Source organism: Acomys russatus, chromosome X (assembly GCF_903995435.1).
Source record: "Acomys russatus chromosome X, mAcoRus1.1, whole genome shotgun sequence".
Classification (NCBI taxonomy): Eukaryota; Metazoa; Chordata; class Mammalia; order Rodentia; family Muridae; genus Acomys; species Acomys russatus.
In genome coordinates, this window is record NC_067169.1 from 107,213,339 (window position 1) to 107,230,317 (window position 16,979).

At 42.7% G+C, this 16,979-nt stretch overlaps 1 protein-coding gene across 1 annotated transcript in view; it reads right to left on the minus strand.

The window, feature by feature from the left end:
• The window catches only part of Mospd1 (motile sperm domain containing 1), a 28,678-nt gene extending 16,374 nt beyond the window's left edge, over nt 1–12,304 (minus strand). Inside the window, exon 1 of the mRNA XM_051141247.1 lies at nt 12,163–12,304. The gene's annotated coding sequence lies outside the window, so the exon portion shown is untranslated. The remainder of the gene's footprint in view (nt 1–12,162) is intronic.
• Between the last annotated feature and the right edge of the window lie 4,675 nt (nt 12,305–16,979).

A 16,979-nucleotide genomic window follows, 5' to 3' on the forward strand; every position in this document is an offset into this window, starting at 1 on the left:
AGAAAAAAATAAGGTAAAAGAAAGAAAAACAATTCAACTCTGAAGGTGTATAATTTAAGGTCAGGCTTTTGGAGTCTGAGGCAAGAGGATCCACAATTGGAACAAAAAATAATAATAAGCTGTGCGTGGTAGCACATGGCTTTAATCCCAGCACTCGGGAGGCAGAGGCAGGCAGATCTCTGTGAGTTTGAGGCCAGCCTGGTCTACAAAAGCGAGTCCAAGACAGCCAGAACTGTTACTCAGAGAAATCCTGTCTGGAAAAACCATAAACAAACAAACAAACAAACAAATGGAAAGAAAGAAGGAAGGAAGGAAAAGAAAAAAGAAAAGCAGGAAAATGTACACATAAGCATTAGGATGAGGGAATTCAGACCAAGGGTGCAAGCCAAGCATGGAAACCTGGAGCACTGAACCCCCAGGCTGTCTCTGAAAACCCTTCTGCTCTCTATCCACTAATTTAAAGCATGTATAACTCATGATAATGGTGGGTTTGTTCCTGAGTTTGGCTTTCAATAAGCTGGCTGATCTCTTGACATTCTTACGAGTAACAATATCTAATGTTTGTATAATTCATAAGAGATTATCCAGACTTTTATTAAGTACATAGACTGAATGATTAATAAGCTCTTAGATGGAGTGCTGCTTGGACTATACTGTTAGGTGTTTCCTGTTATTATTGGTGGTAGTGGTGTTTAGTTATGAATAGACCAGACTGAAACAAACAGACAAACATCATCAGGCTTCCTGCCTTCTAGTCCAGTATTTTTTCTACTATACAAAAACATTTCCAGAAGAGAAGGAATATTTTAAAAAGCAGCTGACTGAAACAATTCTAACTTTACATATTTGCTCTGAATTGTTTTTCATTTCTTTCCATCCTTCTCTGTCACCCCCACCCCCACATACACACACTCCCTGTTTTCTTGACAGGGGCTTTGGTAAATCTGTTCTCAATTGCACACCAATTCTCTTGCATCAGCCTCCCAAGTTCTGAGACTACAGGCATAAGCCACACACAGGGCTCTTACTTGCTTTCTTTTGCTCTAATCACACACATTTCTATTTGGATAATATACTCTTGGAAGTTTGCTATATATATTTTTTAATAGAAAACAATAAGCTCTGTAATTTGATTCATAGGAAACTTAGCTATTAGGAAGATCTAGATTTGACATCATTAAGTAATATGCTCCAACATTGTAAAACTCAATTCTGAGAGAAGGAGTTTATGATTAAAAGGTAGCAGCTCTGATTTACAGAAGACATAATCAGTAAGTATTGGTTAAGCTGGGGAGCCATTAGAAAAAAATAAAGTTCAATTAAACCTCCCATACCATGGTCAAACAGATTAAAACTTTAAGTGTTAAAAGGGAAGAAAAGTCAAAGCAGTAGAAGAAACTTTAGGGGGGGAAAAAAACCTTCTGAGGCTAATAATTGTATAAACTAACCCCCCCAGAAATACCGACAAATTTAGCGACATAAACTTTTACAAGTACACATGACCAGCCTGTAATCCCTGTATTTGGGAAGTAGAGGCAAGAGGATCAGAAGTTCAAAATCAGTCTTATTTATAGTGCAATTTTAAGACCAGCCTACCAGCCTGGACTACATGAGAGCCTGTCACACACACACACACACACACACACACAAACAAACAACAAATTATTTTTTTATATAGAAAAGAGACTTAGCTTACTAGGATATTTAACCTCACAAGAGAAATACAACTAAAGCCATACTATAAGATACATTTTTAAAGGATACCAGATTAGTAAAAAGTAAAAAACCAACCAGCAAACAAAAAACAGCCCCCCAAAACTTGATAGCACATGGTGAGAGAAATTAGGCACATTCTTATATTACTGATGACGATGTAAATTGGAACAACTACTATCTTGCTAGAATGAAATACTCATATCCTCAGAGCAACAGATTTTACTTTCAGAATATTTCTGGAACATATATATATATATATATATATATATATATATATATATTCCTCCTCCACCACCCCCACTGTGTGTGAAGTTACATATGTGAAAGCTTTTACATGAAGTGCTGAGGATTGAAGAAAATGATCCATGTGGAGCTTGCTGAAAAGACCTTGGTACTCAACATAAGCTAATTGTTCATAGTGAAAGGGTGGAAATAGCCCAGCTATCCATTAATAGGAGATTTATTACAGTATGGCATATCCACTCATGGAGACACACGATACCTGTCAAAACAATAGAGAAAGGTCTTTGTGTAGAGGGACATGAATTGAGTCTCATGATGTAAGATAAAGCGGGAGCTGCTGACATAGGTCTGTAATCCCAGCTACTCAGGAAGTTAAAACAGGAGGATATCGAATTCAAGATTTGTCTGGCTACTTAATGAGACTCTGTATCAAAACAAAAGCAGGTAGGGTGTAGCTTACTGGCAGAACACTTGCCTAGCATGTGTGAAGTCCCAGGTTCAATCCCTAGTACCAAATAAAAGACTAGCCACAAAAATAACCACACAGACAAGTGCCAAGCCATTGTTCTAACTTTAAGGAGACTTTAGTTGGCACAGGTCAGAGTAGGAATTTTATTAGTTTGGAATAAAGGCTTAGAGGACATTTTTATCCTTTGCATCTTGAGGCTTTTTCTCTTTGCCAGTTAGAGATGTACTCGTTTCCCCATGAATCACAAACAGGCCCATCTCCTTGTCAACATTAATGGAGTTTTTAATTGCTTTTGCGCAGTTTACTGTTTCTTTTCATATTCTTTTTCCTATCCATCACTTATCTTGGCTAACATAGAAGTTGCCTCCTCAACACCAACCAGGGGTGATGAGGAAAGAATCAGCAGCAGATCAGCAGAATAGCATTAGCCATTAGCATTGCCAACAAACATCCTGGAAGCACAGCAGTCACCTCTGACTGATGCTTTGCCGGAAGACTAACGCTTTCTCTTTGCCCCACTGCACATTACAAAAATGATAAAGTGCAAAACTTCGGGGGAAAGATTAGATACTAATCTGGTAAAAAAAAAAAAAAAGAAAGAAAGAAAAGAAAAGAAAAGAAAAAAGCCCTCACTGCAGATCAGTTGATGACGTTGTTGTCCAAAAGTCTAGTGTACCAATTCAAAATGTGTTAGCATCTCCCAGAAAAGGAAAGCAGGCCCAGGATGGTTCAGACACTTTCCCGGACTTGCGCAGGGTATTAGGGACAGAATTATATTGTCTACTCACTCTCTTTTATAGTATTTATGTCCTCTGCATCTCAATTAGAAGGTCCTGCTATATGTACCCTAGTCTCTAGTAGTCGGAACCAAAGAAACCAAATTTGCCCTATGTTATTATTATATTATATTGAACCCAGGGCCTTGAACAAAGACTGCTTTTGTTGTTGTTTTGTTTTATGAAACAGTGTCTCACATAGCCTAGGACAGCCTTTAAATCTACCTCTCAGGTGCTACAATTACAGGTCTAGGATACTATGCCTGGCACCAATACTGAATGGATTCAGTATTTTGATATTTGGTTATTTTTGATATTTAGTTACATGCTAATTCTTTTAAAAAAATATTTGTTTATTACGTATACAATGTTTTGCCTGTGTGTGTGCCTGCACACCAGAAGAGGGCACCAGATCTCATTATAGATGGTTGTCAGGTACCATGTGGTTGCTGGGAATTGAACCCAGGGCCTTTGGAAAAGCAGCCAGTGCTCTTAGCCTCTGAGCCATTGCTCCAGCTGCCTATATACTAATTCTAATATCACATGCTTTGTCTTGTTTTACATTCATGAAAGACCCAAGCTCAGTGCAGGCACTCGGGAGACACTAAGCTCATTGGTTTCCCCCTCCAGGTGTCTACTAATCAGTTCTTTCATCAGTGAGCATGCGTCCTCCCCATAGGTGAAGGAGCGATTTCCATAAAAGGCTCTTAAAGTGACTGCATACAGACAGATGGCTGCAGGCCATGGGCTAGGGTGAGAGGAAAGAAAGGTTCACCATTCCCAGCTGTCTCTCTTCTCTCCCTGCCTTCTGCTTCCCTTTCATCTCCTGAGACTCAATGTGGGCCAGCAGTGTTTATAAGTCATGAGGCTCCAACATGCCCCTGACCACAAAGGCAGGCAGTCCCACTGAGAAAAGATATGGGATACTGCCTTCTCCCTGACCCTCTCCCCTAAAAGTACAGAACATTCCTGATTAAAATTCAAAAGAAAACCTTATGTGTGTACACCAGCTTCTGACCAAGTTACAAACGACTCTCCCACAGGAAACAATGTAAAGACTGAACGTTTTTAGCCTGATTGAGGTGGGGTCTTACTATAAAGCACATGCTAGCTTCAAACTACAAGTTTTCCTGCTTCTGCCTCTTGAATACTGGGATCACAGGTGGCTGCCACCACATCTGGACATCTGGCAACATTGAAAGTTCACACTCTTTGCTGTTGGTCTAAACAAACTATTGCCCACACTTGTAATCATCCACTGGTTTTCACATTTTTTATTGAACAGAGGAAAGAAAAGACAAGGCTCTGTGATAAGCAGGGTAGTTTCTGTAGACTTCAACACCAAATATTTAAAACATTAGGACTATTAGGAAGTTAAAACATATTTTCATCCCCTTCCCTTTTTTGGAAAACTGCACGTATAAGAAGGAAATAAACTATATTAAAACACACACACACACACAAACCCACAAAGAAGGAAATAAGCAGTCCTTCTGGATTCTTGGACCAACTATTATGGTTAAAATTTTAGAAACTGGGGCCCTGGAGAGATGGCTCCGTGGTTAAGAGTGCAAAGGTCCTGAGTTCAATTCCCAGCAACCACATGGTGGCTCACAACCATCTGTAATGTGATCTGATTCCCTCTTCTGGCCTGCAGGTGTTCATGCAGGCAGAACACTGTATGTATGTATATATGTATATATAATAAATAAATAAATCTTAAAACTTTAGAAACTGGCTGCGCATGGTGGCGCACACCTTTAATCCCAGCACTCGGGAGGCAGAGGCAGGCGGATCACTGTGAGTTCGAAGCCAGCCTAACCTACAGAGTGAGTCTAGGACAGCCAAGGCTATACGGAGAAACCCTGTCTTGAAAAACCAAAAACAACAACAGCAGCAACAACAAAACTAGTTAAGAATGGGGCTCGAGAGATGACTCCAAGGTTAAGAGAACTCATTGTTCTTGCAGAGGACCCTAGTTCAGTTCTCAGCACCCACATCCAGTGGCTCATAACAACTGGAGAGATCCAACGTCCTCTTCTGGCTTCTACAGGCACCAGCACACACGTAGTGCACATACATTCACTCGGGCTACACAAATACACATAAAACAAATAAATCCTTAAATAAAATAGCTAAGTCTTAGTCAAATCTAGCCTCCACCAGGAATTAGTGACCCATCTGCTTAGTCACAGGGGGCCAGCTACTTACACTGCATGTCTCTGGTTCTAGATACTCATTCTGTTTCCCTTCCTTCCTTCCTTCCTTCCTTCCTTCCTTCCTTCCTTCTTTCTTTCTTTCTTTCCTTCTTTCAAGACAGGGTCTCTCTGTGTAGCCCTGGCTGTCCTGAACTCACTTTGTAGACCAGGCTGGCCTCGATCTCATAGCGATCTGCCTGCCTCTGCCTCCCAAGTGCTGGGATTAAAGGCATGTGCCCTCATTCTGTTTCTTAGCCCCACCTTTACTCTAGGTCCCTTTTTATCTGAGTACAGGAACTATCTTAGTCCTCCACATTGAGTAGTCTTTGCCAAAACCCAAGAAAATGCAAATTAGGTAAGAGCAGTAAATTTTACTACTTTAGTCTCTAGTATAAAAGCCCTTTCTCCTCCATGTTAAAAATCCAGCACCAGATACCCTATGAGCATATACATAGGGAGGAGACCCCCCTCAGTCACAGTCATAGGGGAGGGGAGTAAGAGGAAAATGGAAAGGAGGGAGGATTGGGAGGATACTAGGGATGGGATAATAATTGAGATGTAATATGAATAAATTTATAAAATATATTTCAAAAAATAAAATAAATAAAAAGGAAAAAAATGAAAAAAAAAAAACAGCAACAAAATATGAATTCCAGCATTGCTGATTGGAGGTTTTAGTGGTTGGTCACCTATGTAACAAATGATATCCCAATGTTCACTTTATATTATAATATCCAATATTCAAGAACAGGCAAATGTTTAAGGTTTTTGGTATAATGAGTTATCTTCCTGGTGGAGCTGACTACTACAAATCATGCATAGTCATAAGCTAATCCACATTCAAAAATAAAAGGTGCAGTATATGTCTTTTTGTAAATATATGGCTGGGTATGGTGGCACATGCCTACAATCCCAGCTCTTGGCAGCTAGATATAGAAGGGTTACTATAAGTTTGTAATCAGCCTGGCCTACATAGTGAGTTCTAGACCAGCAAGAGTTACATAACAAGGCCCTTTCTCAAAAAAAAAAAAAAAAAAAAAAAAAAAAAAAAAAAAAAAGCTGGGTGTTAGAGTGTATCCCTCTAATTCCAGAACTCGGGAAGCAGAAACTTAGAGGGCAGCATGAACTACCTAGAGAGTTCTAGATCAGATCAGCCAAGCCTATACAATGAGACTCTATCTTAAAACAAAAACAAAAACAAAACCATACAAAACAAAAAGAAAACCATTCTTATCGTCCTCCCCTCCTTTTTTTTTTTTTTTTTTGGTTTTTATGAGAGGGATTCTCTGTGTAGCCCTGGCTGTCCTGGACTCTCTTTGTAGACCAGGTTGGCCTAGAACTCACTGAGATCCGCCTGCCTCTGCCTCCCGAGTGCTGGGATTACAGGTGTGCGCCACTACATCTGACCTTTATCTCCCTCTCCCCCCTCCTCGCTTTTTGTTTTGGTTTTTTGAGACAGGGTTTCTCTGTGTAGCCTTGGTTGTCCTAGACTCTCTTTGTAGACCAGGCTGGCCTTGAACTCACAGAGATCCGCCTGCCTCTGCCTCCCAAGTGCTGGGATTAAAGATGTGCGCCACCACCGACTGGCTTGCTTATTTATTTATTTATTTATTTATTTATTTATTTATTTATTTATTGTTTTTTTTGAGACAGGGTTTCTCTGTGTGTGCCCCTGGCTGTCCTGGATTCACTTTATAGACCAGGCTGGCCTCGAACTCATAGGGATCCAAAAGGACAGTCAAGTTTCTACACAGAGAAACCCTGTCTTGAAAAACCAAAACCAAACCAAACCAAAACAAAACAAAAAACAAAAAAAAGTATATATTGAAATGTCAGTTGATCCAGTGTGTTCTGGAAGCATAAAATGACATCCTATAGCAGGGGTGGAAGGGGTTAACTGCAAAAAGAACATGCAGAGGCATAAAAGGGACACTTGCGGTGAGTGCTGGCACCATACACGATTAAAATATATATAGGCAGAGTAACAAGTAGAAGTGAGACTGGGAAGGTACGTTGGAGGTGGATCGTTGAAGATTATAAACTAACTCTCCTATGCTTGGAGCTTGTCAGGAATGGAAGCTGGTAGTTCCTGGCTTAGACCTACTGACTCAGGGATGGTAGGAGTACGGTCTGGCTGTTTTGTTAGCAAGCTGGCTGGGTAATTCTCAGCTTCACCAATTTGGAGAACTACTGCTGCAGGCAGAAACCTCTGGTGGATTTTAAGCAATAGAAACTGACCTAATGAGTTTGGAGGTGGGTGGGTGGCAGCCATCAACTATCTCAGGCCAACACCTGACTCCAGGGTAGTTACAAGAAAAAAAAAAAACTGCTGGATGACTATGGCATGAGGAGATGATGTAAGCAAGAGGCTAAGGCAATAGGAATGGAATCAGATTTAAGAGATGGTTCAAATGATCAAAGGTCAATCACGTGACGATAATACAGTCATACGAATGTGTCACTGCAGTGTTTTTTTTTTTTTTTTAACATAAAGGCCATGGTCTTGTTGAACATGTCAATTGATAAATGCAGAAAAAGGGAGGACAAGAACAATTTTTATGTGCTTCTTTATAGTCAGGAGCAAAGGTTGACTTTTTCTGTCTCTCACTATAAGCCAGTAGGCTTGCCAGGCGGTGGTGGCGCACACCTTTAATCCCAGCACTCAGGGAGGCAGAGGCAGGCAGATCTCTGTGAGTTCGAGGCCAGCCTGGTCTACAAAGTGAGTCCAAGACAGCCAAGGCTACACAGAGAAACCCTGTCTCGAAGAAAAAAGAACCTAGCCGGCTGACTTATTAGTATGTTCATAGTTTATGTGAATTTGGCTTGTGCAAACCAATCTCCGAGACTGATAATAATATCAGGATGTGCTGACACACATGAACTGAGCCTAAAAAGGCTGGAAATGAAGCACTGGTTCAGGTGACCAAAGTCAGGTACTGTCAAAGTGAGATGTTAGACGCCCCCTCTTTCTTACTTATGTCACTACAATCACAGAACCTGCTTAATTCCAGAAGTTGGAGTGAAACAATTAGAGAGGGTTCCACCCTGACGGTCAAGAAAGCCTGGCAGAGCTGTTATTTCTAATTTAAGAGGCGTGATTTAACTGGGGCCATCTTCAATTACCCGATGAAAAAAGCAAGACAGGTACAGGTCAATCTAAATGACCAATTTACCTCTCAAGAATCTTTTTTTTTTTTCTTTTGAGACAGAGTTTCAGTATGTAACCCAGATGGTCTGGTATTCACAGTGTACTACAATAGGCTGGCCTCAAACTCATACAGAGCTGCCTGCCACAAGGATTAATCGTGCAGGACCCATTCTCTATTTCTATCCTGATTCTGGATAGATGCATACCTCTTGCTATTCCTGGTCTTTCATTGCCACCAATATCATGCCTTACTTGGTCAACATATTTGTCCAAAAATAGCTCTCTGTCAAAAACTGCACACTTGCCAGACATGGTGCCTCACACCTGTACTCTCAACATTGGAAGCCTATGGCAGACAGATTGTCTAGATTTTGAAGCTGGCCAAGGCTACATGAGTTCCAGGCTAGCTGGGGATCCGTAAGAAGACTCAACACACACACACACCCTTCCCACAAACTGTATACTTTTAGGTAGCTGTAAAAGCCACAGGGGTCCATATAGATTAAAACAAAAGCCTTATAATAGAGATGTAGAAAGCGAGGACATCAAAGAATAAATCACTTAATATATTTACTGTAAGTAAAGAATTTCCAGATTGGTATGGGGTGACATCACTCATAATCTTTTTTGCTAGCTTTTAGGAACTATTAAAATATTCTCTATATTTTTTCTTTTTTTAATTAATTTATTCAGATTATACCTAAATTCTTATACCTTTGCTTGTTTCCTCCCATTCCTCCCGCCCTCTTCCATCTTCTGTCTTGTGTGTGTGTGTGTGTGTGTGTGTGTGTGTGTGTGTGTGTGTGTGTTTATTTATTTGTCTTTGAGACAAAGTCTCTCTATTATGTAGCTCTGGCTGTCTTGAAACTCACTATGTAGACCAGGCTGGCCTTGAACTTGGGAGACTATCCAGCTTACTTTAAACATCTTTTTAAAAAGGTTGCGGAAGAGCTGGGTGTTGTGCTGCACACCTTTAATCCCAGCACTAGGGAGGCAGAGGCAGACAGATCGATCTCTATCATTTCTAGGCTAGCCTGCTCTTCAAAGAGAGTTCCAGGCGGGCCAAGGCTATACAGCGAGACATCTCAAAATATTGTTCCTTCTCCTCCAAACCTTTTTATTTTTATTTTCGGTTTGTCATGACAAGGTTTCTCTTGTATTTCTGGCTGTCCTGGACTCACTTTGTAGACCAGGCTGGCCTTGAACTCACAGAGATCGATTGGCCTGCCTCTGCCTCCTGAGTGCTGGGATTAAAGGCTTATGCCAGCACACTCAGCCCATAAATGTATTTATTGGGCTTAAGTAAGGAACAGGATGGGTTTTGTAATTTGTTTTATGTTTTCAGACAGTGGACTTGAATGTGAATCCCCTCTGAGAAAAAGTAGCTGAGAAGAATAAACATGAATAATTTAAGGAAGACAAGTGAAGTGCTAGTCTCTGCCTTTGCCTATAAAGGGTTTACTACTCTACCCTAAAACACTGCACATTACACTTGGTTATAAACTATAGGAAAAAGGAGTTTGTCAAAACTCTCCCTTGCACTTGGGGAGGCAGAGGCAGGTGCATTGTTGTGAGTTCGAGGCCTGCCTGGTTTACAAAGTGAGTCCAGAACAGCCAAGGCTACACAGAGAAATCCTGTCTCAAAAAACCAAAAACCAAACACCAAAAAACCACCCAACTCTCTCAGAGATTTGAACAATTCTAAAATTTGGAGTATCCTGGCATGTCAGGAAATCTCTGTTGCTTTGTTAAGTCTGCATATCCTTCAGAAAGCAGTTTAATCTCACATCCTGTTTGAGTGTATAGACTGAACAACTTATTTAGTTATTTTAGGCTTTTTCGAGACAGGGTTTCTCTGTGTAGCCTTGGCTGTCCTAGACTTGCTTTATAAACCAGGCAGGCCTCGAACTCACAGCGATCTGCCTGCCTCTGCCTCCTGAGTGTTCGCATTAAAAAATAAATTTGAGCCAGGCATGTTAGCACACATCTTTAATCCCAGCACTCGGGAGGCAGAGGCAGGTGGATCTCTGCAAGTTCCAGGCTAGCCTGGTCTACAAAGTGAGTCCAGAACAGACAAGGCTACACACAGAAACCCTGTCTTTAAAAAAGCCAAAACCAAAGCAAACAATAACAACAACAAAGAAAGAAAGAAAAGAGAAAAGAAAGAAAGAAAGAAAGAAAGAAAGCAAAGATGGGCAATGGTGGCACAAGCCTTTAATCCCAGGACTTGGGAGGCAGAGGCAAGCAGATCTAAGTTAGTTCAAGGCCAGCCTGGTCTACAGATAGAGTTCCAGGACAGTCAGGGCTACACAGAAAAGCCCTGTCTTGGAGAAAAAAAGACATATTTGGCCATCTTGCTCGTTTTCCAAACTTAGCACCAGCTATAGCAAATGTATGTGTAACCAAAAAGTACTTACTCAATTTCTTAAATGTGGTATTTTACAGGCAAAGATTTTCCAATACTTACAGGAATTGTGGATAAGATTTTCATCACTAAGACTGTATTAAACCTCATTTGTGCCTTTCCCGAAAGAGTAGACTTTCTTCTTCTGTCTGGAATTCACATTAAGAACAAAATGTGTTCCAAAAGGACAGGACTGCCTTTTAGGCAAAATTCAGGAGCTTGAAAATTTCAGGATTACTTTCTCTTAGCATCTCCTTACAATAAAGACAACATACTAGAACCCTTTTCATTTCATATTTGCCCTGTGGCTCTCCCAAGTGAAATTCCCTTCAATTCTCTGGGACAGCAATGCTACTTCAGGAGAGAAAGACAAATGTCAGTTTCCTCAAAGGGGAACTTCAGACCATTAAGGGTTGTGTAGTGTAGAGAGGGGCTAAAACCTTCTGCCTAAGACATCGGTCCTGACTGCATAGGGCCCGGCCTTTATGCTCTATCCTCACACTGCTGGGCTCCATGTGAAACTGGTCATGTGAGCCTGTTTACAGCTGAGCAGCTGGTGCAGCCATCAAGATCTGTGTAGAGGTCCAGGGAGGGGTAATGATACAGGCCACTTGTCTCCTCTCTCCCCTATATAATTCCAAGAATATATTTGCTTCTACCACCACTCTTCCAGCTTCTCTGCCTCCCTTCATGTCCCTTCAGGCAAAGCCATCCTGGGATGCCTGGCTCCAGCCGCCAACCCCCATTTCCTCCCAGTTGCTCGCTTGGGGGGGACAGGCTGAACTGCAGGAAGGGCGAGGACAGTGTCACCCCGACAGGGTAGTCGACTGACTTCCCTCCCACAGCCCTCCAGGCAATGTCCGCCAAAGAGTTGTCCCTGGAGCCGCAATCCCAGGGCAACTAAACTCCGTCAGGCAGGCAGCGGGAGGCTTTGGAGGCTGCCTTCGTCCAGGCAGGGGCAGCTACACACCTCTGCTAGCCCGACTCTGCGGAGGGCCACCGGCAGTCAGAGCACGGTGGACCCACTGTCTTGTCCCCGCCACCCACCGCAGCCCGGCACCACGCAGCCCTGCTGTCAGCTACAGAGCCAAGCTCTGGCTGCGGGTCCCTGGCATTGTCTACACGGGGTGAGGGATCTGCCATGTAAAGTCCACGTCCCCCTCCCCAAGTCAGACGAAGAGGGTGACGGGACATCAGGGGACTCTCACCTCAGCAACACCGGCTCCTCGGAAAGCAGCTGCGACTGCTCCTAGCTCCTTTGTCAGAGTCTCCACACAGCACTGCCTGCTGGGATACGGGAGGACTAGACTGCCACTTCTCCCCGCCCAGGAGGATGAGCTGCAACTGGGGGTGGGGGGTGGGGGAGGGGGTGGATGAGAAGAGAGAGGGAAGGCGGACCCAGGGGCGGGGTCTAATTGCGGGCGGGGCTTCTGTGCTGCCACCTGGCTTCTGGGGTTTCTTCCTTCTCAGTGCTTCTAACTACTTCCTTCTTTGCCCCGTGGCCGCCCCTCCTCTTCCTCCACCCCTTGAGAGGCTCCAAAAGCAGTCTCTGCACTCATCTGGTGGTGACCCTTGACATCTGCCTCACTAACTCAGCATGCACACAATGAATACGCAAGGCTAGTGATTCTTCCTTTGAGACATATCTTAATGACCAGTCCTCTTACTCCACTCTGTCATCAGCACAGCCAACTCTGTTAGGAGTTGTTCATGCTGCTACAGTAGCCTCCTCTTTGGATTCCTTCCTTCTATTGTTACTTTGTCTAAACCATTTCCCAGACAGCAACCCAGATGGACCAGTCTAAAGTGAATAGGCGACCCCGCTGTGTTCTGCTAAAAGTCTTTCAAGCCTGGTGTGATACAACAAGACTATAGTCCCAAAGCATTCAAAGGTTGAGGCAGGAGGATCCTGAGTTAAGAGCAACCTGTGTTACATACTGACAACTAGCTTTTAAAGGGAGAAAAGTGGAAATTCTCAGTAATGCCTGGTAATCTCTTAGAGGCTTCCAGGCAGCTGTGGGGCAGGAGGGCTTTAAATCTCAGCCCTTGGGAGGCAGAAGTAGTGCATCTCTGGCAGAAGTAGTGCATCTCTGAGTCTACAAAGCAAGTTCTAAACAAGCCAGGACTACATGTGAGACCCACCAGCCAACAAAGGAGAGATAAAGACTTTTCAGCTAGGCATGTTGGGAACACAGGTGTAATCCTAGCACTCCAGGAGCGAAGTCTGGAAGAGCCCACGGACTGCATTCCAAACTAGCCTAGTTTGTCTAGCTGGACCCCGTGTGCTGGCTAGTTTGATGTCAGCTAGACATAAGCTAGAGTCATCCAAGAGAAGGGAACCTCAGTTGAGAAAATGCCTCCAGAAGTTCTACCTGTAGGCAAGCCTTTGGATCATTTTCCAAATTAATGATAGATGTGGGTGGTGCCATCCCTGGTCTGGTGGTCCTGGGTTCTATAAGAAAGGCGGAGCAAGCCATGGAGAGCAAGCCAGTAAGCAGCACCCCTCCATGGCTCTTCTTCAGCTCCTGCCCTGCTTGAGCTTCTGTCTAGGCTTCCTTGGATGCTGAACAGTGCTGTGGAAGTGTAAGCCAAATAAACCCTTTCCTCTGCAAGTTGCAATGGTCATGATGTTTCATCACCGCAATAGAAACCCTAACTAGGACACCCTGTATTTTTTTTTTAAAGTTCACCAGTCTGGTGACATACACCTTTAATCCCAGCACTTGGAAGGCAAAGGAAGGTGGATCACTGTGAGTTCGAGGCCAGCCTGGTTTACAAAGGGAGTCTAGGACAGCCAAGGCATCACAGAGAGACCCTATCTCGAAAAACCAAAAAAAAAAAAAAAAAAAAAAAAGAAAATAAAAGAACTTTATGTCTTATTTGTTTCTCTGAAACATGGCCTGACTGTGTGGCCCTGGCTTGGCCTGATACTTGCTATGTAGAAGGTGGTTCTAATTTGCAGTGATCCTCCTGCCTCTGCCATGATGGAACTGTAGGCATGTAACCACCAAGTCTGGTAGACTCTTCCATACTCTATCACCAAAGAACACTGCTAATTCTGCTTTGTAATTCTTCCTGTCATAGGTAACCATGTTACTATCTTCCTTTTTCCTCTGCCTAGGCTATGAATACCTCAGAACAGACCACAGCTGCCAGCACAGTGCCTCTTCTACAACAGATATGTATATAATTTAATTAAACGTGATACTTTTATTGCATCAGAAATCCTAAATAGATCCAGAAAGGACTCCAAGCAAGGGTTCATATGACAGACACCCTTTCTTCACTAGGACATCTCTCCATCTTGGCCTGATCAAGTGTTGCTTTTGTAAACACAAACTGGTTAGGCAGCAGAACATTGCAAAAGGACCAAAGCTTGTACTCCTCTTGCAGGTCAGACTGGTTTGTGGAATGATGTGTGGTTGTGGAAGCCATAACTGGTACAGCAAACATGAGAATCCAGTGTAGAAAAGTATATGGCACCACAGGAAATGATTGGGTTTCCAAACAGATACAGTATTTAGCTTTTGTACATTTTCTTATTCCTATTGGTTCAGGCTAGCCTTGGGTTCCAAATCACTTCAAACCTGATGGATTGTTTGGGGCATAAAGTCTTTTGCAAAAGTGGGCTTTCAAATAATAAGGATTCACTGGGCATGATAGTGCACGCCTTTAATCCCTGAATATGGGAGGCAAAGGCAGGTGGATCTCCGTGAGTTGGAGGCCAGCCTAGTCTACATAGTGAGTCCAGGACAGCCAAGGCTACACAGAGAAACCCTGTCTCAGAAAAACAAAACAAGGATTCTTTCCAGAGTCAACAGAGACCCTGCTGAGGGGAAGCCAGAATATGATGACGATTCAGCATCCACCTACAGAACAAAGGAAAAGCCTGACAGTTGTAAACTTTAGAAGGTATGTGGTCTCTGAGTTAGAGCGTAGGGATCTCTTAAGTGAAGATACTAGATATGATACAACACATTAATTTAGGAAGCTAATGCTATTGATGGTTCCACGCTGCTTTGGGACTACTACATACTTAACAGTTTAGAGAATATGCTAGTTAGGACATGAGACATGGCTGATCCCCTCTACAGGGGCAGCCTCTGTGATCTAATAATGTTGTTCTTCCATCATTTGAGGGGTTTGCTCTCTAATGGTATTATAGACTATATTATGACAAATGTTGAGAAAATTCCTTCCCTAGAGAAATGTAAACAAAGTCTACCTCCTCCTTATAAGGCCTCAATAACAGAATGGCAGGAACCTCAGATAAGGGTCCAGTGACCCACCTGGCCCGATTTCTTTTTCCAGGGAATGTCAACAGTCTACAGACCGGCTCGTGATGGTTTCCTGCAACAGGTTTAGGTGATCTGAGGAAGATAGCAGTTGTTTTGCTCTGGAGACCATGTTCTACAACAAGCTCTCCTTAACCCCCAAACAGATCCTTGGCCCATGTGATTTACAGGCTCTTAGCACGTTCTAAGATAGTACGTATAAGCTGGGCGTGGTGGTGCATGCATTTAATGCACCCAGGAGGCAGAGGCAGGCAGATCTTTGTGAGTTCGAAGCCACCCTGATCTACAAAGCGAGTCAAGGTCAACCAAGGCTACACAGAGAAATCCTGTCTCAACAAAACAAAACAAAAACACAATCTATTAAAAGCTGGGCATGGTGGCGCATGCCTTTAATCCCAACACTTGGGAGGCAGAGGCAGGCAGATCACTGTGAGTTTGAGGCCAACCTGGTCTACAAAGTGAGTCTAAGGCAGCCAAGATTACACAGAGAAACCCTGCCTCGAAAACAACAACAACAACAAAAAGAATTTTTAAAAAGCCAGGCGAGGTGGTGCATGCCTTAATCCCAGCACTCAGGAGGCAGAGGCAGGCAGATCACTGTGAGTTGGAGCCCAGCCTGGTCTACAAAGTGAGTCTAGGGCAGCCAAGGCTAATCCAGAGAGACCCTGTCTTGAGCCCCCCCAAATAGTACATATATGATGTATATGGTTTCATAAACTATATTATGCTTTTCAAATGTAAGGTTTGTTTTGTTAAATTTATAAAAATTCTTTAATTTAAATATATATGTGTGTGTGTGTGTGTGTGTGTGTGTGTGTGTGTGTAAGAAAGTGTCAGATCCTCTGGAATTGGAGTTGCAGGTGGTTGTGAGCCACTATGAGGGTGCTATAAACTGAATGCAGGTCCTCTGCAAGAGCACCAAGTGCTCGCAACCATTGAGCCATCTCTCCAGCCCTGTTAAAATTCTTAATGTTCTACAACTTAGCCATATATGCTTAGAAAGCAAAGTGCTTTACTGCAAATACTTGGGGACAATATATATTGTCCTGGGATTGTGCTGGGATTAAAGGCATGCGCCACCACACCCTGCTGACAATATATATATATATATATATATATATATTTATTTTTTTTTTTTTGGTTTTTCGAAACAGGGTTTCTCTGTGTAACAGCCTTGGCTGTCCTAGAACTTCTTCTGTAATCCAGGCTGGCCTTGAACTCACAGATATCCACCTGCCTCTGCCTCTCAAGTGCTGGGATTAAAGGCGTGTGCTACCACTGCCCGGCTCTATGTTTTTTTATGACTTTTAAAAAATTAATTTAGGATACTTGTCTGGCTGCGAGAGAGGGCAGTAATGTAATATCTGTATTACATGGAATAAAACAATGTCAAGATGTAAAGAGTAACAAATGGCTCCTTCTTGAGATATGGTTTTGTTTTCTTAGAACATACTAAATACTCTTTTTTTTACCTTCTGTAAGTGTGTTTATTTATGTCCTTTGGTTCTGTTTATTAAATTAAAAAATGCAAAAAAAATTAATTTATTCATATTACATCTCAATGGTCATCCCATCCCTTGTATCCTCCCATTCCTCCTTCCCTCCCATTTTTCCCTTACTCCCCTCCCCTATGACTGTGACTGAGGGGGATTTCCTCCCCCTGTATATGCTCATAGGGTATCAAGTCTCTTCTTGGTAGCCTGCTATCCTTCCCCTGAGTGCCACCAGGC